General features: G+C 41.3%; 1 protein-coding gene across 2 annotated transcripts in view; it reads right to left on the bottom strand.

Moving 5' to 3' along the window:
* The window catches only part of PDE7B (phosphodiesterase 7B), a 277,514-nt gene that overhangs the window by 167,103 nt on the left and 87,477 nt on the right, over positions 1-22,934 (bottom strand). The window lies entirely within an intron of this gene.

Genomic DNA, 22,934 nt, shown 5'->3' with positions numbered 1-22,934 from the left:
TGGGTGCGTGTGTGACTGTATTTTGGGTATGAGTGGACACACTATTTACAATGATTCACCATGTAGGGATAATGATACTTACCCACTTTGTAAAATCCTGTGAGAGCAAAGGATGAAAAATGCTATATAAATACGAGTGAATTGGGATTTATAGGGATTACCCCAGGATGAAGCACCACATTTTGGTCTGTGCTACCCTGTCCCATGGGTTTACAGGACTTCTTTCCTAGGACCCTGAAATCATAAATGAAGTCCAGAGAGCAAGATCACACAGGTCTATGGCATGACTTAGAACAGAACGTGGCTTAACTACAAGTTCATCTTTCCTCCTTTGCAAAAAACTTGGCTGAATAGTGGGAAGATTTATATGCTACTTTTTAAAATGTGTCAGTAATAATTTCATGTGGGATTTTACACACAACGATAGCAACAGTCAAATCTGGGTTTTGTTCTTATGGAGGATAAAGGTGAAAAGCAGACAAGATTTTTTTAACCTAATGCCATTGCTAAAACTTACCAGCACTACAAAAGTTACTTCCAACTAAAATCTCCCTTTTTGTTGCCATAGCAATATGTTTTGTTACATAAGTACCCTCCACTCTACGATCCAGGGAAACTAGAATATTAGATTAACCGTGTGCTGTATATGCAAAAATACAAAGTAGGCATTTTTTTTTACTTCTCACCACACCTACTGAATATTATTAGTTCATTTGGATTAAATGATAAACTACGTATCTTACTATAATATTGAAAATGTGTGCTTGAGATGAAATCCTGGTCCTGGAGTCAAAGGGAATTTTGCCATTAACTCCATAAGAGTCAGGATTTCATCCTTGGGGTTTAAACATTACTTGTCTTTTTACAGAACCTGCCTTCATTTTTGGATACAAGACAGAACTGGGGCTACTGCCCTGATAACTTGTAGATGTTGATGCCATGCATCCAGGCAGCAAACAGTGCCTATAAAAATGCATGCTGGGAATCTCCCTGATTCAAACTGGGGTGGGCCAGGATCCATCCACTAGCCGCGGGACAGGAGAGGATCACAAATCTGCTGACTCACAGTTCTGAGTGGGATCAGTGTGGAGGCAGTTGAATAGTAGAGCAGCTCAAGGATGGGGCCACCATTTTGTAATTTCTCTCTCCCCTCTTTGCCAGGAGAGATGATTGTGGAGGCCCTCTCGAAGCTCCACAGTAAAGGCTATGCTGAGATTTGCACTTAAAACAGAATGAAAATCCATTTATTTTGCATGTTAATGTCTGAATTTAGTCTCCATATTGTAACATTTCAGAGGACAGGTAAGATTTCCCCCAGAACTCTGCATGCCCATTATGCTGTTCTGCACCCAACAAATGCCCTTGTATTTCCCTCACAGTTCTTCTACCCACCTCACCCCTCTCCACAGACCCCTACTCTGTTCCAAGTGTAGATTCAGGAGGTATGGACAATCTGAGCTGGCCAGGTGAGGTGACCAGAGTGGAGACTGGTGCTCTGTGAGGGGGATGGGAGAGACTAGGCTGTGCAGGGGAAAAGCATGTTAATTGATACTTATTAAAAACATAGGAAATTCCCTTACATATAAAAATAACATAGTTAACTTAAATACAAAGTTGCTCAACTTAATTTTCTGTTTACCCAAATATTAATAACCCAGAAAAAATAATCACTGGTGAGCCAAATTTCGCATCGACACCAAACTCATCTCATGACTTACCACCCAAATATCCTGCTCAGCCCTGCAACAGAACACCCTTTCAGTTTCAACATGTACCCATGCATACCGCACACATCCAGTTCCTCACAATCACCCTCAGATGCACAACCTGGATTCAGACATCATGCTTTTTCATATACAAACAACACATTTCTCAGCCAGCTTCCTAGAGGAAGAGAAAATTTGTGTCTTTGGTGGGTTGATGGTATTTTGTGGTTCTATGAGATTTTGAGCAAGATAGCCTGAAACCAGCTCCAGAGAAGAAGGATCTAAAATAAGGGGCCAGAATGTAAACAGGAGCTTGGAGTCCTGTGCACGATATAACATGACATTTTGACAGCCAGATGTTTTCAGCATTCTTTTGGTTTATTAATTTGTGTAGTCTGGGTAGTGGCAGATGTGGGAAATATATTAAGAACTCTCTCTTGAATTGTTTGTAAAGATGATGACAGACTAGGGTGACCAGATATTATCTGGACCATCCTGATATTAGGGGCTTTGTCTTAGACAGGCAACTATACCTCCCCATCACTCAACCTCCCCAGAAAGTGTCCCGATTTTTCATACTTGCTGTCTGGTCATCCTATGACACACCCTTAACAAGGGTCCCAGCAGGAGAGTGGGGGCAAAAAAACCCAACCTTAATTAGTTTTAAGAGAGAGCCAGACAAATTTATGAGTGGAATTGTATGAGGGGATTGCTTGTGATGGGGTAGACAGGGCTCAACAGCCCATGAGCTCATTTTGTATGTTCTATCTGGCCTAGGAAGGAATCCCCACCCCCCACCCCTGCAGTGTATTTGTTTTGTTTTTTATTCCCTTCCTCTGAAGTCTAGTCTCCGTGGGCTGCAATACTTTGGTCTAATTTTGGTTGTTGCGTTTAGTGTGTGGGTGCTGGGTGGTGTTGGTGGCCTGTCATATACAGGAGGGCAGACTAGATGATCTGGTGCTCCCTCCTGGCTTTAAACTCTATGACTCTAAAGGAAAATTGAGATCCAGAAATACTAATTATTTCTTTGTTAAAATCAGGTTTTCAGAGTTTTAGCATTTAGTTTTAGCACCAAGGGTGATCAAAAATCCACAACTTTCTCATTCCCTTGGCCAAGAAACTGTTCATTTGGACCATCTGAGGGCTCAATCCTCCAAAGTTTTGAACACTCCAACCTTGATCTAGCAAAGCTATTAACTAAACTTCAATAGGATTACTCATATACTTAAAGTTAAGCATCTCTTTAAATGCTTCAGTGGATTAGGGGCCATGGTAATCAATTGCCTTGCAAGTTCAAGCACTGAAAAAGTAGTGAAAATTGAGCACTGGTACTCAGAGTTGCTTGTGAAACCAAACTTTCCCTGATTTCATTAGCATTTATTTAATGCATTAATTACTTCCCAGACCATGTGGAAGAAGGTAGTTACTGTTTAAATTTACCAGCTTTTCACATGTAGTAGAAAAGCTGAGGAAAATTAGGAGCAAAATTGATTGGGAGGAAAATGTAGACATAAATATGTGAATAAAAACTCTTTAAGAAGAGTTTATTAGACAGCCACAATGTTACAAAATCCACCATCAAGAAAGATGACAACTTTGGCTAAAAGCCCATCCTGGTTCAGTGGTGAAGAGTAGGCACCAATTAGAAATAGAAAAGTAACATATAAAAACTCATAAAAAGGGGAAATAGTAATAAAGTTGAAGTTATGAAGTCTAGAAAATTGACAAGGGAAGCTAAAAACATCAGGGAACTATCCATGGCTGGTAGGGGAAGGAATTTTTGAAAGTATATTAGTAACAAAAAAAATACTAGCAATGGTATAGGAATCCTAATATTATTAAATGATGATGGTAAAGCTGTTAAAGATACAGAAAAGACAGTAGTGTTCAAGAATATTTCTGTTCTGTATTTGAAAAGAAACATGATGAAGTATTCATATCACATAAGGATGATGACATACTTTTCAGTCCATTAGTAACCAAAGGAGGATGTTAAACAACAGCTACTAAGGATAAATATTTTTAAAACCACAGATCTAGACAACTTGCACCTACAAGTCCTAAAAGAATTGGCTGAGGAGATCTCTAGCCCACTGATGTTAATTTTTAATAAATATTGGAATATTGGGAAACTTCCAGAGACTGCCAGTATTCAAAAAGAGCAAGCAGGATGACCCAGGAACTATAGGCTGATTAGCCTCACATTAAGCCCTGGCAAAATAATGAAAAAATGTATAGAGGGTTCAACTGATAAAGAACTAAAGGATGGGAATATAATTAATGTCACTGAACATGGCCGTATGGAGAACAGGTCTTGTCAGATAAACCTGATTTCATTCTTTGATGCCTTTATCAACTTTGGATGATAAAGGTAATTGCATAGATGTAATATATTTAGATTTTGTAAGGCATTTGAGGTAATACTGCTTGAGATTCTGATTAAAAATAGCACTATTCTGATTAAAAAAAATCAATAAAGCACACATTAGATAGATTAAGAACTGGCTAACTGACAGATCTCATAAATTAGTCATCACTGGGGAATAATCATCAAATGGGAGTGTTTCTAGTGGGGTTGCACAGGGATTGGTACGAGGTCCAATGCTATTCAACATTTTCTGCAGTGATCTGAAACCAAATATAAAATTACTGCTTCTAAAATTTGTGGGTGATTCAAAGATTGGTGGAGTGGTAAATAATGGTGATGACAGGGTAGTCATACAGAGCAACCTGCATCACATGGTAAGGTGGGCCCATTCAAACAAAATGAATGTTAAGACAGCCAAATGCAAAGTCATACACCTAGGACTGCAGGCCTGTCAAATACCATGGGTCTCAAACCCAGGCCCATAGGGTAGCTAACCAGGAGCCTCCCTCTGTGCCACCAACCTACGAGAACTGATAAAGAAACTGCTACTAATAGCTCACTTACCTGAAGCTACACCTGCTAAGTCAGCAAGGTCAGATGACTAACAGCAGACTGATAACTGGACACCACCAGGTATAAAGCTTCATGTTCCTGTCCTATCACTTTTCTAAGCAACTAGTTGCTAGCTTTGTTGCTGCTCAGACCTCTGAGACCAAGTCTCTGCCTCCTCACCTGGTTCCTTGTCCCTGGAACCATACCTCCTCCGTGACAGCAAGCCCTGCTCCTGGTTCCCACTTCCTCACCCTGACACTACTTGCTGACTCTGGCTTTGAATCTTGGCATGATGTCTGTCTCTGGCTTACTCCAAGGCATGATTTCTGACTCTGACTTCAGTTTTGACCCTGGGCATGCCCCCAGCCTTGACTCTATTCCTGGCTCCAACTACTAGGTTAGACAGCCCATGTTATGAGCTCTGACAACTTGCTCAAATCAACCTCTCTCTCCTCCAGGACTTGTTGTTGAACCCCTGGATTGAATATGGACACTACTGGGGCTCTTGCCCTGCTGTCACTGTGGTGCCTGTGAGTTCGCAGAAGCAGATCACTGCTCTCCAGGCAGAACCCAGCAACTGACGGACCAAGTATGACAACTGCAGACGGGCAAGAATTTCTAGTGGGCTCAAGCTATAGCACTCGGAGCGGCTGCTGGTAACTGCTTGGCTTCTCTTATGACACCAGCTTATGTGATAGGCCCCGGAGTTCCTTTGCTGGAGAAATATGATGACACCTGTAGTAAGTTCTGCAGGTTCATTACCCAGTGCAGACTTCTGTTCATGCTCCAGCCCCAAGAGTACCTCACAGATCAAGGTGGGGCTAGTACAGACTCTGCTTACCAGGGAGGCCCTGGCAAGGGCCTCTCCCTTTTTAGAACAGAATCACCCGATACTGTCCAACTGGGACTTATTCTCCAAAATGTTTGCCACTATTTTCGATGACCCTCACAAAACCTGCACAGGAGAGAGTGCTTTAGGAAAGCTTCGGCTTCCTATTTTACCCAGTTCAGACATTTGGCCATAGTGGTATGGAATGATGCCATACTTCTCCATCAGTTTTGGCTCAGCCTCTGCAAAGAACTAAAAGATGAGCTAGCATGGGTGGACTCCTGCTCCGTTCTCTTACCAGTTTAGGGCCTTCATGGATCTATGCATCTGGATAGACACCAACTGCATGAATGGCAACTGGAATGTAGGAGGAGCCCAGCTGCCTTCCACACTTACCCAAGGCTCAGTCTTCATGCCCAAGTGAGCTTGGCCTCAATCAAGTCCATACCAACTGACACAGGATGGTTCAGGTGAACAAGAGCATAGAAGATGGGAGAACATCCACTTCCACGATAAGGAGCAGGGCATGCAGTATTCAAGTGTCCTGTCAAAACCCCTGCTAACCTGATGACAGGGAAGAAACTAACCCCTCACCCATTTGGTGATCCGAGCATGAGTGCCACTAGGGAGAAGCCCTGAGCTAAACCAGGAATGCCTCATCTAGTTCCACTTCTACCAATTCCCCTGCAACTGCCAAACCTGTAGGTTGAGCAAGGCTTTCCCATACAATAGGCCTTGATTATTTGGGAGTGGGGGACCACTTTATGGATTTTTCTGTGGCCTGGGTCCTCGGTCTTCCAGTACAATCTAAGGTTACCCTGCACTTGGTAGAAACAATAGATGGGTCTTCACTGGCATCAGGTCTAGCTACTCAGGAGACAGTACCCCTAGAAGTGGTGATTGGGGAGCACTGGGAAGTCCTACCATTTAACCTTATTTCCTTCCTGCATTCCACCCTAATTTTAGGAGCACCTTGGCTCATCCCTCATGATCCCCATATTCTATGGTCTCAATTTGCCATTGCCTTCCTTTCGAGCTTCTGTAGGGAGAATTGCTTCTCATTCAAGAACTCAGAAACCTAGAAACCAGGCCAGAGGGATCCACTCCAGTAACGCAGACATTCCCCTGCACAGTGGAAATCCTGTCAGACCTAGAGAAATAAATTCCATACAATAGTTGTCTTCCTGTGAAATACCAAGACTACCACAATGTCTTAAAAAAATGGAACACAGACTCGTCATCCCATCCCACCATGTTTATGATTACCCCATTGAACTTCAGCTTGGAGCTAAGGTTCTGTTCAGACATATACATTCTATGTCTGAAACAGAGCTAGCCGTGCTAAAGGAGTACCTCCAGGAAAGCCAATTGAAAGGTTTTAGCTGCCACTCTCTCTCCTGGATGTGCCCGAATACTCTTTGTGAAAAAGAAAGACTGCCCTCTGACACTCTGCATACACTACAGGGCACTGAACAAAATAACTATGCAATCGGGACCTCTTAACATTAATCCCTGAGCTCCTGAACCAAGTACATTTGGCTTGGGTGTCCACCTAACTTGACTTTATGGGAGCATATAATCTAGTTTGAATCAGGGTGAAGGATGAATGGAAGATGGCATTCAGAATGAGGTATGGACACCAAAAATATTTGGTAATGCTCTTTCGTCTCATGAGTGCTCCTGTCACTTTCCAGGACCTGATCATCAACATATTTCAAGATATCCAAGACCAGTCTGTGACAGCACATCTAGATGATATCTTAGTCTATTCCAATAGTCGAGCAAGCTACAACCATCGCGTCCATGAAGTTCTCACAGATTGTGCCAGCCTGGGTTATATGCAAAACTGGAAAAGTACGTATTTTACCAATCATCTGTTGAATTTTTGGGGTTCATCCTCTTATTAGAAGGTTTATTCCAAACTTCTGAAAGGTCATCCCCTATTAATACCATCCTTTGTAAACCTGCAAGGTTTCATGGGTCACTGGAAGCCTGCTTGGCTTTTGAATGCCTGAAGATAGCTTTTATATCTACCCTGGTGCTGGTCCACTCTGATCCTGACCAAGCCTTTGTTTGTGATGCTGATGTATGCAAAAGATATATAAGGGGGTAGAACAGAATAAAGGGGGTTGCAATCATGAGAAATCCCCTAGCTACCACTTGAGCCGGAACAAGGACATGGCAATGCTACCTTGAGGTGACCAAACATAGATCCAAGTCTGAACCACGTCCCCCACAAGCTGCAGCCTTAACTGAAAACAGCGTAAGAAGTGCTCCTGTCTCCAGCACTCAGATACCCAACTCCCACTGGGGTCCAAACCCCAAATAAATCCATTTTACCCTGTATAAAGCTTATACAGGGTGAACTCATAAATTGTTCACCCTTTATAACACTGATATAACTCCCTTTATAACTGTTTGCCCCCCCAGGTATTAATACATACTCTGGGTTAATTAATAAGTAAAAAGTGATTTTATTAAAACAAAATGACAGAACAAAATGAACAAAATGAATTACCAAGCAAAATAAAATAAAACATGCAAGTCTAAGCCTAATACGGTAAGAAAATGATTACAGATAAAATCTCACCCGCAGAGATGTTTTAATAAGTTTCTTTCACAGACTGGACACCTTCCTAGTCTGGGCACCATGCACATGTCTCCCAACTGTGGAAACTACTGCAAACTTTCTAGTTCCACATCTTCCACCTTCATGACCTCCCCTACCATTTTAAGACAGACCATGCCTCCCAGTTTTATCCAGGTTCTGTAAGGAGGTGTTTCACCTCCTAGATGTCCAGCCTCATGCATCAACTGCACATCACCCTTAGATGGTGTGATGTTGCACTCTATATGATTTTATGAAAATATGCTAATGAGTATGAACATAATGTAACTGGAATATGCTTCATGCAAAAGGTCTCTTGTAAGGTATCATTACAAAGCTTATAATCTACTGTGTGGTCATCCTATTTGTATAAATGTATCACTCTTGTATCTGAAACTAGAAATATGAAATATAACTCTGAGGTCCCATTCTAGTTATGCAACGTGTGAGCCATTAATGGTGGTTTGGAATCTTGATGGCTCCCATTAACAGGACAATTGTCTGTAGATGGCTCTGTTTTACTTGTAAGTTTTTCTGTGTATGTGTGTGCTGGCAAGTGAGTAATAGAGATCTCTGCATTGCATTGAACGTGCAGAGTCTTTGTGTGTGTTCCCCATTACTTGTGCTCTTGCCTTCCTGACATGCCCATTTCTCTCCTGCACTGAGTTCTGACGCAGGAAACAATCTTGCCCTTTATAAACAATATGCTGATCCAACACTGTATTGGAAGACCCTGAGATTCCAAGCCGCCTACGTTCTGAGCATGGCATGGAAACTAAAAGTGACAAACGGGTGGGCATGGGAACTCTAAAGAACGTTTTTTGTCAAGGGGTTTTACAGAGTACACATTCCACCATTGTGCCACTTAGCCCTTCTGTTTTCATTTTATGCCAATCAAAACAGGACCTCTTTTGTCTTTAGTAACATGAGGCTTGTGCCCAAACCTGTAGAGAGAAGATAAACATCAAACAGTTTCTCCAACAGGATGTGTTTAATTGTGTCTAGACAAAGGAAACAAAAAAAAAAGACAAAATGAACTGAAAATTCTGATACCTCTATTTGCATTTAAACACCCTCCTCTCCCCTAAGAGATTCTATTTACTGTACTGATCTATGCTAATTACTAATTTAAATAAGCATTCATCAAATGTTATATTAGATATTAGTCTGGCAGAATATGTCCAAAGATAACAACTTCTTTATTCTGACTATTTGGACCTGTACATCAGATAAGGCAAAAAATCTCCGGCTTTCCCCTTATGCTGATCTTTTAGAAGACTTTGAATGGGTGAAATGACTGAATGCCAAAATATGCATATATCTATATAAATATACATGCCAACCTTACCAGTTTGGGGGAGACCTATGAAAAAGTGTTTTGTGCTTTTCCCCAAATGTAACAGAAATGATAAAGGCTGAAATATTCACAATTAAAGAGTTACTACTGCACATGTCCCCGGTCTAAATTCCCATACAGATTGAAGCCTATTATCTGCATGTGGTCTGTACTAACAGATAATAGAATCATAGAAATGTAAGGCTGGAAGGGACCTTGAGATGTCATTGAGTCCAGCCCTAGGTGGTAAGGCAGGACAAAAAAAACCTAGAGCATCCCTGGCAGGTGTTTGTCCAACTCGTTCTTAAAACATCCAATGATGGAGATTCCACAACCTCTCTTGAAAGCCCATTCCAGAATTTAGCTATCCTTATAGTTAGAAAGTATTTCCTAATCTCTAACCTAAATCTCTTTTGGTGCAAATCAAATGTGGTTTGTTGTTTAAATACATAAAATCCCATTGTCACAATCCACTATAAGAGTTATAGGGGAAATCTGTCGTGTTTATATTGCATAGATCCTTAAGTATGAATTGACACTATAAACCTTAATGGTCTATCATATCAATGATCCATGGATTAGAGGTCTCATACAGCATGAGATGACAGAAAAGATAGAACTGTAATGCCCTTTCATGCAAATAATAATAATAATGGATTAAGCACCACTGAGATCACAATACTGTAGTTCCAAGGAAGTTATTTCAATGTAAATGCCATTATCATCCAATGCCAGTTTAAAAAAATATTTAAAATAAAATAGATTAAGCACTAAAATCTGCATTGAAATAATGACGAGGATTTGAATTTATCCCAGATACCAAAACATTCAAAATTTACGATTTCTTAGTATCCTTAACGCAAATTATTGTATGAAGGCACTGAATGGGTTAGTGAACAAAGTGAGGTTTTCTTTCCATAAAATATATTCTTATCTCTATGTACCAAGATTTAAATGTGTAAAAAATGAGGATATGCTGTACTCTTATATGGTTAGGCTGACCATATTTCCCAACAGGGAAAACTGGACACTGCCTGGGACTAGCCCAAGGCGCCCCTACCTCCCCACACGGGCTGGACCAAACCCTCCCCCCCGGTGGGGCTGGCCCCAGCCGCTCACCCCCCCCACCTACATGGGGCCAGCCCACACTCACCCCCACTGGGCCCATGCGGGGCCAGCCTGAGCTGCTCGGTCCATCCTCACACTGCCGGTGCGGGGATGACCTAGCCCATGCCACTCACCCAAGACCCCCCTCCCTCACATTCCTTTGTGCCCCACTAGGGGTTGCACCCCACTTTTTTTTTCAAAACTGGGCATTTGTCCCATTTGCTCTTGCCAGCCAATCATCAGTTGGCAAGAGCAAACAGGACAAATGCCTAGTTTTGCCAAAAAAGGTCAGAACAGCCAGGACAGGGCTTAAAAAACGGACTGTCCCAGTCAAAACGGGACATATGGTCACCCTCTATATGGGGCAATTCATCAGGATTAACATTAAATTACAAATATTAATGTTTTATATAACACCTTTCATCCCAAAGGATCCCAAAAAGACACACTGGGCCAAGTTCACTGCAAGTGTAGGCGGATATAGCTCCAGTGCCCAGCATCTCTGCACACAACCCTGGATACCATTTGGAGAAAATGTAGGTACTAGATTATATATTGCTACCCTGAGCGCAAATACTCCAGATGAATTGCAATATCATGAAACTAACAAGGCAGTGCTGCAACAGACACAGACCCTAATGTGTCAGAAGGGGGCAGGTACAGAAAACTAGCCTCCCACTGCCCCTTTGGGTTCCTTGAAAGCAGAGGAAGAAGTCCACAGTTCCAAACCTCAGTGTTATGGAACTTGAAAGAGAGTTTCTAGTGTCTCTCTTCCTCCTTTCACATTACCTTTGTCAGGGAGAGACAGTCTATAAAATGCATAATTTACAGTGAAGAGCAAAATCTTAGTACAAGACTTTGAGACTCTTCTTGTCGAATGATGCTGTATTTTGAGATGTCAGGCCCACAGAAAACAGAGAGAAGAAGAGGAGGGTGTGTTGATGGATCACCCTAAAGCTGGCTTTATAACATTTGTGTGTATAGCTCATGCACAGAGTGCAGTATGCCCTTAGACCAACAATACTGCTTCAATAAAGAGATCAATGACTTTATAGCCTATGTATTCTTTGAAATTTACTGAAACATTCACTGTATCATGCACTGTAACAGTGATTCTGTGCTGAAAGAAGTCTTGTGGGAACTCCCTGCAGTGTCAAGAGAATAATTATTATTTAGTATGAAAGTAAACAAGAGTGTTTTGAGCTTTCATTATTTATTCCTAGGGATCCTCATTATCTCCAAAACGGTTCACACATTGAATTGCATAATATCAGATAAAATTTTAGAATAACAACGATTATTTTATGCCTGAAAAATGGTCTATATCTGAATTACATTGTTGGGGCTGATTTTGTTTCAAATGTTCAGGTATTTTGGGTAACGGAAGACTTACTGGTATCAGTGAAGAAAGGGCAAGTGCCATGCTATAGCACAGCCTGTATGGTAGGGGTGTTCCTCTGCCATTAGTAATAAGGAAAAGGGGCTCCCAATACACTGATGCGATAGGAGGAATAATAATACTGGAATTTAGAAAACAGCAGCTGAGTAGAGGAATGCAAAGCTGCTAATAGCAGCGACAGTGAGACTTTCCAGTCTAAAAGCTCGATCCTGCCGTCACTGAAGAAGGCCACAAGACTTACACAATGGTTTCTGAGGCGCAGGATCAGGCCTTAACACTTGATACTAATTTCCTAGAGGTGTGTAACAAAAATAACTATTAAACAAAATCCTTAAATTTAATGGTGATCCAATGGTGCTTCCTGACTGGAAGTTATAAGTACATATGGGATCCAGGATATGATTATTATCAACTGAACAACGTACACCCTCAACTTGTTACAGAAAAATGTGTTCTCCTTCTGGTAACCTTACATTTCACTTGGCTACTATAAGTCCCTCTAGTTTAACTACTGCCCTTAAAACTCCCAAGGCCAGATCCTCAGCTGGTGTATATTGGTTCCACCAAAATCAGTGAAGCTATGAAAGTTTATGCTAGGTGAGGATCTGGCCTGATTCATATGTCCAAAACAAACATGATTGTTTTAATATTTGACCATCCCCTTCCCCATTACCTCATTTAAGCCCAGTCCTCTTAGAATATTCCTTTGTTCTTTAAGGGAAGCATATTTTCTCTTACATGCAAAGTTTATTTAAACTGTCATTCCACCTAACCACAGATATTAAATACGGAGTGAGGAGGGTCAGAAGCAAAGATGGCTATATTTGTTAAGCAACTCTGTACGTGGAGCTCACTATAGCCAGCCAGAGTACAAGATTTGTATAACCTCCATAGTTAAGAAAAGTCCTGTGTTCTGATTGGCTGATGGCTATTAGCCAATCAGAGTACAGAGAGTTGCATGCTTTACATTGTATTGTATAAAGAACGTATCTACTCAGTTACAAACCATATGTCAAGTATTAGTCAAAGAAATTTGGGGGATGAGATTTCTTGGATGGATCTTTTCAGATCCTTTATAATTTCCCTAAAAGATTTATTTTTTATTTTTGAGCTGTAAGTCTGAACTTTTAAGAACTGTTTTTAACCTATTACAGTTAGATATATAGCAGTGCTTATTCAAGAAAACCTCTTGTCAAATCCAGCAGTCCTTATTCAAGAAAACCTATTGACTCAAAACCTAATTAACTCAAAACAAGAAACAAACTTAAAACTAGCTTTTATAAGCTTTTTAAAAAAATTGAGTTATCTTTATTATTTTATAGTCTATTTTACATTAATCCATTTTATTTTGTGCACACTTCCAGATTCCAGCATTACCTATCCATTGTGTACAGTGACATATTTGGCATAAATAATTTCCTCTCCACTGTTTTTTCTCACACACTGTCAGGGTTCCTTCCCCACTCTGAACTCTAGGGTACAGATGTGGGGACCTGCATGAAAACCCCCCTAAGCTTATTTTTACCAGTTTAGGTTAAAACTTCCCCAAGGTACAAACTATTTTACCTTTTGCCCTTGAACTTTATTGCTGCCACCACCAAGCGTCCAACAAATATATAACAGGGAAAGAGCCCGCTTGGAAACGTCTCTCCCCCCAAAATCCTCCCAAACCCTACACCCCCTTTCCTGGGGAAGGCTTGATAAAAATCCTCACCAGTTTGCATTGGTGAACACAGACCCAAACCCTTGGATCTTAAGAATAATGAAAAAGCAATCAGGTTCTTAAAAGAAGAATTTTAATTGAAGAAAAAGTAAAAGAATCACCTCTGTAAAATCAGGATGGTAAATACCTTACAGGGGGTAATCAGATTCAAAACATAGAGAATCCCTCTAGGCAAAACCTTAAGTTACAAAAAGACAGAAAAACCGGAATATACATTCCATTCAGCACAACTTATTTTATCAGCCATTTAAACAAAACAGAATCCAACGCATAGCGAGCTAGATTACTTACTAAGTTCTAAGACTCCATTCTTTTTCTGTTCCTGGCAAAAAACAACACACAGACAGAGCGAACCTTTGTTTCTCCCCCCCTCCAGCTTTGAAAGTATCTTGTCTCCTCATTGGTCATTTTGGTCAGGTGCCAGCGAGGTTATCCTAGCTTCTTAACCCTTTACAGGTGAAAGGGTTTTTCCTCTGGCCAGGAGGGATTTTAAAGGTGTTTACCCTTCCCTTTATATTTATGACACACACTATTTTGAAATCAATAATAGTATAATTTAATATATACTTGTGAGTAAGCTAATGGCTGTTTGTAAGCCTATGTGAAATGATTTGGGGGTTCTCAGTACATTTTCTGTGGACTGGTATTCACACTACACAGGTCCTGATCCAGTACATATTGAAGCCAGTGGAAAAACTACCACTGACCTGAAAGGGTTTGGGATCAGGCCTAAACCACTGTTGTCAACATTATCAGTTGCTTAAGCAAATAGACCAATGATTCAAAGAGACTGAAAAACAAACTAACCTTTTCACCCCTACATTTGGTCCTTCCAGTTCAGGGTAGAGATACCTGGGACTAGTGTGGGGGAAGTGTGTATTGCTCTTGCCATGCTGTGTCTCCTTGTGTACAGAGGAGATCAGCCTTTGGGGCTGGCAATGTGGCAACTTCCTGAGTGTTACGGGCCTCATCTAAAGCCATTGAAATACTCTCACTGATTTCTATTGGGGGTGAATGACAGGCTTCTCTCTGAGGATTTCAAGCTACATTTGACCCCTTTTCCTCTCCGTTCCAAAATCCTGAAAATCACCACTTCTCTAACCTCCAGCCCCTGAATCCCCCCATCTCTCCCTCCCCCAGTCTAATGATACTTATTTTCTGTCTCCCTGACTTTTCCACTCTTCTCCTTTTTTCCATCCCTGAAGTTCAGCCATCTTTCTTGGGCCTGCAAAATCCCCTTATCTGCCCCTTTTTTTCAGCCCATCATGTGCACTCCTTTTCCTCCCCCTGCTTCTCCCTACAACCTCTCCGCTGTGTAATCTCTGCTCTCTCCTCCTTGAGACCCCCCCATCTGAAGTTGTCTGATACAGACGTTGTGAATCAGTAGTTTCTTTCCCCTACTGTTCTCTATATGAATCATAGAATATCAGGGTTGGAAGGGACCTCAGGAGGTCATCTAGTCCAACCCCCTGCTCAAAGCAGGACCAATCCCCAACTAAATCATCCCAGCCAGGGCTTTGTCAAGCCTGACCTTAAAAACTTCTAAGGAAGGAGATTCCACCACCTCCCTCCGTAACTCATTCCAGTGTTTCACCACCCTCCTAGTGAAAAAGTTTTTCCTAATATCCAACCTAAACTTCCCCCACTGCAACTTGAGACCATTACTCCTGGTTCTGTCATCTGCTACCACTGAGAACAGTCTAGATCCATCCTCTTTGGAACCCCCTTTCAGGTAGTTGAAAGCAGCTATCAAATCCCCGCTCATTCTTCTCTTCCGCAGACTAAACAATCCCAGTTCCCTCAGCCTCTCCTCATAAGTCATGTGTTCCAGTCCCCTAATAATTTTTGTTGCCCTCCGCTGGACTCTTTCCAATTTTTCCACATCCTTCTTGTAGTGTGGGGCCCAAAACTGGACATAGTACTCCAGATGAGGCCTCACCAATGTCAAATAGAGGGGAACGGTCACATCCCTCGATCTGCTGGCAATGCCCCTACTTATACACCCCAAAATGCCATTGGCCTTCTTGGCAACAAGGGCACACTGTTGACTCATATCCAGCTTCTCGTCCACTGTCACCCCTAGGTCCTTTTCTGCAGAACTGCTGCCAAGCCATTTGGTCCCTAGTCTGTAGCGGTGCATGGGATTCTTCCATCCTAAGTGCAGGACTCTGCACTTGTCCTTGTTTAACCTCATCAGATTTCTTTTGGCCCAATCCTCTAATTTGTCTAGGTCCCTCTGTATCCTATCCCTACCCTCCAGTATATCTACCTCTCCTCCCAGTTTAGTGTCATCTGCAAACTTGCTGAGGGTGCAATCCACACCATCCTCCAGATCATTTATGAAGATATTGAACAAAACCGGCCTGAGGACTGACCCTTGGGACACTCCACTTGATACCGGCTGCCAACTAGACATGGAGCCATTGATCAATACCCGTTGAGCCCGACAATCTAGCCAGCTTTCTATCCACCTTATAGTCCATTCATCCAGCCCATACTTCTTTAACTTGCTGGCAAGAATACTGTGGGAGACCATGTCAAAAGCTTTGCTAAAGTCAAGGAACAACACATCCACTGCTTTCCCCTCATCCACAGAGCCAGTTATCTCGTCATAGAAGGCAATTATATTAGTCAGGCATGACTTGCCCTTGGTGAATCCATGCTGACTGTTCCTGATCACTTTCCTCTCCTCTAAATGCTTCAGAATTGATTCCTTGTGGACCTGCTCCATGATTTTTCCAAGGACTGAGGTGAAGCTGACTGGCCTGTAGTTCCCAGGATCCTCCTTCTTCCCTTTTTTAGGATGCTGCATTCTCACAGAGCAGGGAGTCTGTGAGAACTGCAAGGTTGTGCTGGGAAGTGGCCTGGACAGCAGCTGTGAGATGACCTCTATCAAAGGAAGGATGGGCCAATGGTTAGGGCACTAGCCTGAGACTCCAGAAGACAATTCAATCCCCTGCTCTGCCACAAATGTCTTGTATGACTTTGGGCAAGTCACTCAGGGCCAGATTTTTAAAGATATTTTGGCATCTAATGCCCACTGGAGTTTAAATACCTTTAAAAGTCTGACCCGGTAGGATTCACATGTGGGATTTACACTGAGCATTGCAGCGCCTAATTTTTAAGTGCCCTGCCACCAAGTGGCATTCACAACCCTGAGTTAGGCTCCCTATACAATGCACTGGCAGAATCTGGCACCTAAAAAGGGATTCATTGCAGCCAGTACACTGAGCAGGTAGTTGCCTAAGCTCGCTCGTAGGAAATGCTGAGGAGAGGGGCGAAATCAAAGCCCTGCCCCTCAAAGGGAGTTAAGTACCTAGCTCTACTTGGGATTCACAGCTGTTAAGTCTCACCTGGAGTTAGGAACCTAAGCCAGGTCAGTCCTTTTTCAAGAGAAACCAAGAAAAAGGAGGCCCTCTTATGCTCTATAGCCCAGTGGTCAGAGCACTCATACAGGATGTGAGAGACCCAATTTCAAACCTTTATGCTGCCTGATCTGGAGAAAGGATTTAAACCCATGTCTCCAGGGGTGAGTATCTTAACCACTGGGCTAGGGGGTATTCTAGGGTGAGGCTTTTTACTGGTCAATGGAACAAGGTCTTAAACTTGGGTCTCTTACCCAAGGGTGAGTGCCCTTACTGCTGGGCTATAGAATAAATCTTTCTCTAACCCAATGACCATGTAAGTATTTTATACAATGTGGAACGCTTCAAAAGGAGAGATAGCCACCCCAGGATACCCTGTAGCCCACTTGGAAGGTGAGAGACCAGGGTTCAAACGCCTGCTCTACATGAGGCATAGTGGGGATTTGAACTTAGGTCTTAAACATCCTGGGTGAGTGTGCTAACCACTAGCTAAAGCAGGGGGAAAGTAGGTACTAACCCAACCTCCTCATCCATAGAATCATAGACTTTAAGGTCAGAAGGGACCATTATGATCATCTAGTCTGACCTCCTGCACAACGCAGGCCACAGAATCTCACCCACCCACTCCTGTAACAAACTTCTAACCTATGTCTGAGCTACTGAAGTCCTCAAATCGTGGTTTAAAGACTTCGAGGTGCAGAGAATCCAGATGTGGTTTGCCCAGGCACTGATGCAGTAGATGTGCTCTAAAGTGGGATTTGGGCACAACTACTGGTTCAGGCCTCACAGTTAAGATAGGCAGGGGAACGTCTATTTTGTGAATCCTGCTGGGGCTTAAGTGTGAGTAAGGCATCAAGCTGCTCAGTGGTGTCAGGATTGGGGTGGCTGTGCACATGCCCACTGGCAGAAATTTTGGAGCCTAGGGGACTTTAAGAGTGGAAACTTAGATGCCTACAGGGTTAGATGGCAGCTGACAGGGTGGTTTGAGTTCTCCTTGTGAATTCCACCCGCTGTGCCTCAGTTCCCTATCTGTAAGATGGGGACAACAGCACTTCCCTACTTCACAGGGGTGTTGTGAGGATAAGTGCTTAAAAATTACGGGGCCCAGTTACTACAGTAATGGGGGCCACATAAGTACCTTAGACATAGAGAAATGTTGACAAGATATACCGGCAAGAGTCCTCAGAGCTTACAGGCAACTAAACAGGATTTATGACACAATGTGGAAAATCTGTACTGTTCTGGCAAAATTGGAACTGTTATCAAGTGAACAAGAGAGTTCCACCATGAAAAATGTGGTATATGGTGATTTGGAGATCCATGCAGACTTCAGTGTCAAAATACTGCAAGACTGTATATTAAGTGCAGGGGTTTAGGACTATTGGCCTCTCATACCCTTTACACAGATAGGAAGATACTGTGCTCCATTCACACCAGCGACTGCCATCAAGGGGAATTGCACATACATACTTATGGCTTTTAGTTCAAATATGAATACTGATGGGGGAAATTTAACCCTCACTATAGAGAGTGTGCTGCTATTTTCAATTATGGTATCAGTGGCTAATTCCTTTTGCACATGTCTGACACTAAAAGGACTGAAATACCTAAGCAGATTTTGAAAAAGGTCAGAAAGGAAAGCACTATGCAGAAATCTGCATCTTTTAAAACAGCAAAACTTGCCTTTTGAAGATTTTTTTTGTATTTTATCTTTAGTTGGGCCTTTGCTATGAAATGGCTTTAACTTTCTTATCGTTGTAAGGAGGACTGGGAAAAGGCGTGCATGTCCTGGAAAGGGCATAAATAAAGTTTGTGAATCACTCAGATACTATGGTAATAAGGGTTATATAAATACCAAAGATAGGTAGATATGACATTTTCAAGAACAATATCTATTTTTCCACTTTAATTCAATTGAATTTTATTTTAACACACCTGTTCAAAAAAAAATACTCTTGGGCCTGCTGGGTTGTGTTGCGTATGCAGATATGTAACTCTGAGAGGTTGCTGGAACACAGTGTATCTGCAGGGGTATGGAAATTCTACTCTAGTCTATTATCTGTTTTTCAAGTGCTGACACTGACATTTTTGCTAAAAGGTGATAATATACCAGCAAGATATTGTTTGTTTATCGGTATGTTTTGCTTTGTTTTTTTAAGTGACTCCTCAGTGTACAAATAAATTTCAACCTGCTTGTTTCACACTGAAATATTTCTTCAGCTTTAGAAGGAGGGAGCAATTTGCTCCTGTTCCTGTTATCCAGGAAATAGCCAGGGACTTCCACCATAATGTATACAGGGCTAAATTATTCCATCCATTATATCTATTTAACCCTGTTGATATTAGTGGGTTAACAGGGGCATAACTGAGGGCACATTTTTCTAATGTAAGTTGCTTGTGTTGACAGTTGCTGCTGCCAGGACCTGTGTCCTATTACTGAAGCACTGGGAAGACTTTATTAGGAGATTCTGCCTTCTGCTTGTTTACTGTCTGTCACTTACAGGTTGGGGAAGGTCAGCGAGAGATTTTTCCAGAAGAGATGTGAATTCCTCTTGCTAAAATAGTGTGGTGCTGGAGTTAAAGTTAATAAGAGTCAAACACAAGCCTAATGGCTAGTACATGAAAAGTGCTTATGTGCTTTCCCCCCACTGTTATAAATTCAGCCCAAGCTGGAATAATGAGTTTTTCCTCATTTTCTATAGAGTCGGTCCTTGCAGACATAACCTGAGGAATACTTACTTGTAATAACAGCAGTTTCCTCACAAAAAGCCACTTAGAATTCATCCAAGAAAAGAACTAGGGTGACCAGATGTCCTGATTTTATAGGGACAGTCCTGATTTTTGGGTCTTTTTCTTATATAGGCTCCTATTACCCCCCACCCCCTTCCCGATTTTTCACATTTGCTGTCTGGTCATTCTAAAAAGAGCAGCCCAAAAAGAAAGAAAACTTGCCCTAGCAAACTACTAAACATAAAATTCTTGCTTTAGGGCCACACACTCCCTCCCTTCATTCCACCAGAGAGGGGTGCCTGGCTCCTCAAAAGAAGGGTGTTGTTTCAGAGGTATGCGTCTCCTATTTATTACCTGTGGATATCCGTGTTAAAAAAAACATCAGTATTTGGCCCTATATGAAATGAGTTTCATGGATTCAGCTATGTCCTTAGTGGCTCTTTGCCCACAGCAGAAAAGCCACCACACGTTTGAACACAGTTGGCAGTTTCAGCCCATTATTGAAATAGAAAGTGTTTCGCAAGCCAAGATTGGGGTATTGGCAGAGCTGCATATGATAGGCTTTTACTTACATAAGCATCACACACTCACACATAGATTTTTTCCCCTTTAAAATTTATGAATTATTGAGATGTTTGACTCCTTTGTGTCCCTGTAAATAATTTTTCCACCCCTAAAGGAAAAACAAACATTAAAAATAGCTAAGCAAATATGTCCACTTTGCTTTGAAGTGGAGTGGAAAGTAGAAAGATGTAGCTAATCTAATACTTCTACACTGGTCAAAGGTTGCAGGGTTGCAGAGCATCCTGCAGGCCTTATTGGTATTTTTCTTTAAAGCCGTAGGGACCTGATCCTGTATTCCTTGTGTACCCAAAATTCTCACTGAATTCAATGGGAATGCATAAGGAATGTGGGATAAGGCCTTGAATAGCAAACCATATAGTCCATTTAGACTCTGATCTTGCAAAGGCTTACACATGAGCTTAACTTTATGCCCCATGAGCAGTCCAACTATGCCCAGTGGGCATAAGTCTTTGCAATATTTGGCCTTATTGTGTTTAAAAACAACAAACAAAGAAACCCCTCCATGGCTACCTAGGACTTCATGGTTGCCACGGTGCTGCACACCATGATTACCCAGGACTTCACAGAGTTAGGTAATCAGGTAGGACCCGTATCCATCAACTCCAAAAGCACAGAACTCTACCTTGTTAGTAATATTGGGCCTATGACACAGATAAGCAGTATTGATTGCATCTACCAGACAACACTAGTGTGAACTTGCTCTCTTTCTTTCTCTCTTGTGCACATGCGCACACAATACTTTCTCTTTACCCAGTTCTTAGCAGTGTGTTCAGAACTAATTTAAAAAATATATCCCACACTTTCCCCCCATTTTTATACAATAACTGAATGGAGATGGCATTTTTACTGGTACTGTACTTTGTACCAGGAGACACAGTCTGATGGTGTCAGTTAGGTCACAGGGAAGGTAGCTGCCCTTCAGTTGTATGGGAAAGCAGGAGACTTCCAAAATATTTCTATATTTTTAAAAAGATATCACAAATATGTTCATGAAAACACTTGTGTAACAAATAGACTTAACTCCAAACTCTTCCAGTTTCCTCTTCCTAAATGCTTTCAAACTGTAGCTGCATTCCTTGTGGACTAACCTACTGTATATTATCCTACTACCAAAAATGGAAGTGTATTATTCATTCTTCTTTTTTAAAATGTAAGGCTCTAAAAAATCCCTGATCATGATTTCTGCTTCCATATGAGTAACTAGAGGTAATGATTGGAATAGCTTTCATGCTGTATTGAAGTTTCCCTTTAAAACCTGCTTTGTGTGCATGCTCTTCGTTTGTTCCCCATATTGTTAAAGGGAGAGGAGGGTAAGGCTCACTTTATTTCAGCCCTGCCAGGATAGTCATAAGAACTTAGAGCTCAATCCTACAGTCCTTACTCAAGGAAATGACCCATTTATTTCATATTTTCTCTGAGCAAAGGCTGGTTTTAGGTCTTTTTTCCTCTTATATAACTATTTTATGATTTTTCTTTGTACCCTGTAATAATAATAAGGCTGTTAATTTATTTTTCAGAAATAGCATTGCAAATCAAACAAGCTAATATAACAAACAACTACAGAACACATTGATACATAGCAGTATATTTCTGTTTTGTTTCCAGAGAATATACAATTTTGCAATTTAAACATTTTACAAATAATGGGAAAGATCCTCATAATTTCAATGGATCAAGTCATGCTGATTGACATCAGCTAAACATCTGGTTCCATATTTAGGGACTTATGTATGCATGATATAATTTTTTAAATGTACTACTGCATTTTATAAAAAATTTTCTAAACATATAGAAGTGCCACTTTATACTGCAGGTACCAGGCTTGCAAAAATTCACATTTTAAATCAATGCTGTTAAAAAGCAAATTTGATTTTAGGTTCAGACCTTGTACAACAGGTTTCATTTTTTCAGGAGGAATTCTGAATCTGTGTATATCACAGTTCATAACTGAAATGCAGTTATGTTCTAGTCAAATAGGCATTATTTTGAGAAAGTTCTATGCTCTGTGTTATGCAGGAGAGCAGACTAGATGATCACAGTGGTCCCTTCTGGCCTTATAATTCATGAATCTATGAATCTACACAGCCATAATTTCAGTTGTGTTGATAGGCACCACTAGAATTATACTCTTTTTTAGTAAGTAAAAAGTTCACAATTGAGAATATACAGGCTACATGTAAAGGAAATTATTTCCTCCTGTCTATATTGTGGAACATTTGCTGCAATACTGGAATGGCTGTGATAGTAGTGAAAGTTCTGGGAAGGTTTAGAATCAACTCACCTACTTTAGATTTTTTTAAAAGGAAAAACTAAGGGAAACTCTTGGAATAACATTTTCCTCCCCTCCAACAAACTCTTCAAGTTTTCTTGGAATATGAACACATCATAATTATGGGACAGATTTTAGTACTCTTACAATGCGTAAGTCAATGGGACTACTAGAGGAGAAAGGTTTTCTACTTATCATAAGGGTATCAGAATCTGACCCTATAATATTAATAATGTTTGAATGCCAATGCCATGCATCAAAACTGTAACATGAACTGTGTATTCTATACACTTCTGGCAGATTTGGAAATCCTGAGCATGCTTATATAAGCAAGGGCTTTTCAATCAATATTAAAAT

The sequence above is a fragment of the Eretmochelys imbricata genome, chromosome 3 (genome assembly GCF_965152235.1).
Source record: "Eretmochelys imbricata isolate rEreImb1 chromosome 3, rEreImb1.hap1, whole genome shotgun sequence".
Classification (NCBI taxonomy): domain Eukaryota; kingdom Metazoa; phylum Chordata; order Testudines; family Cheloniidae; genus Eretmochelys; species Eretmochelys imbricata.
This window is presented reverse-complemented; position numbering and strand designations above follow the sequence as displayed.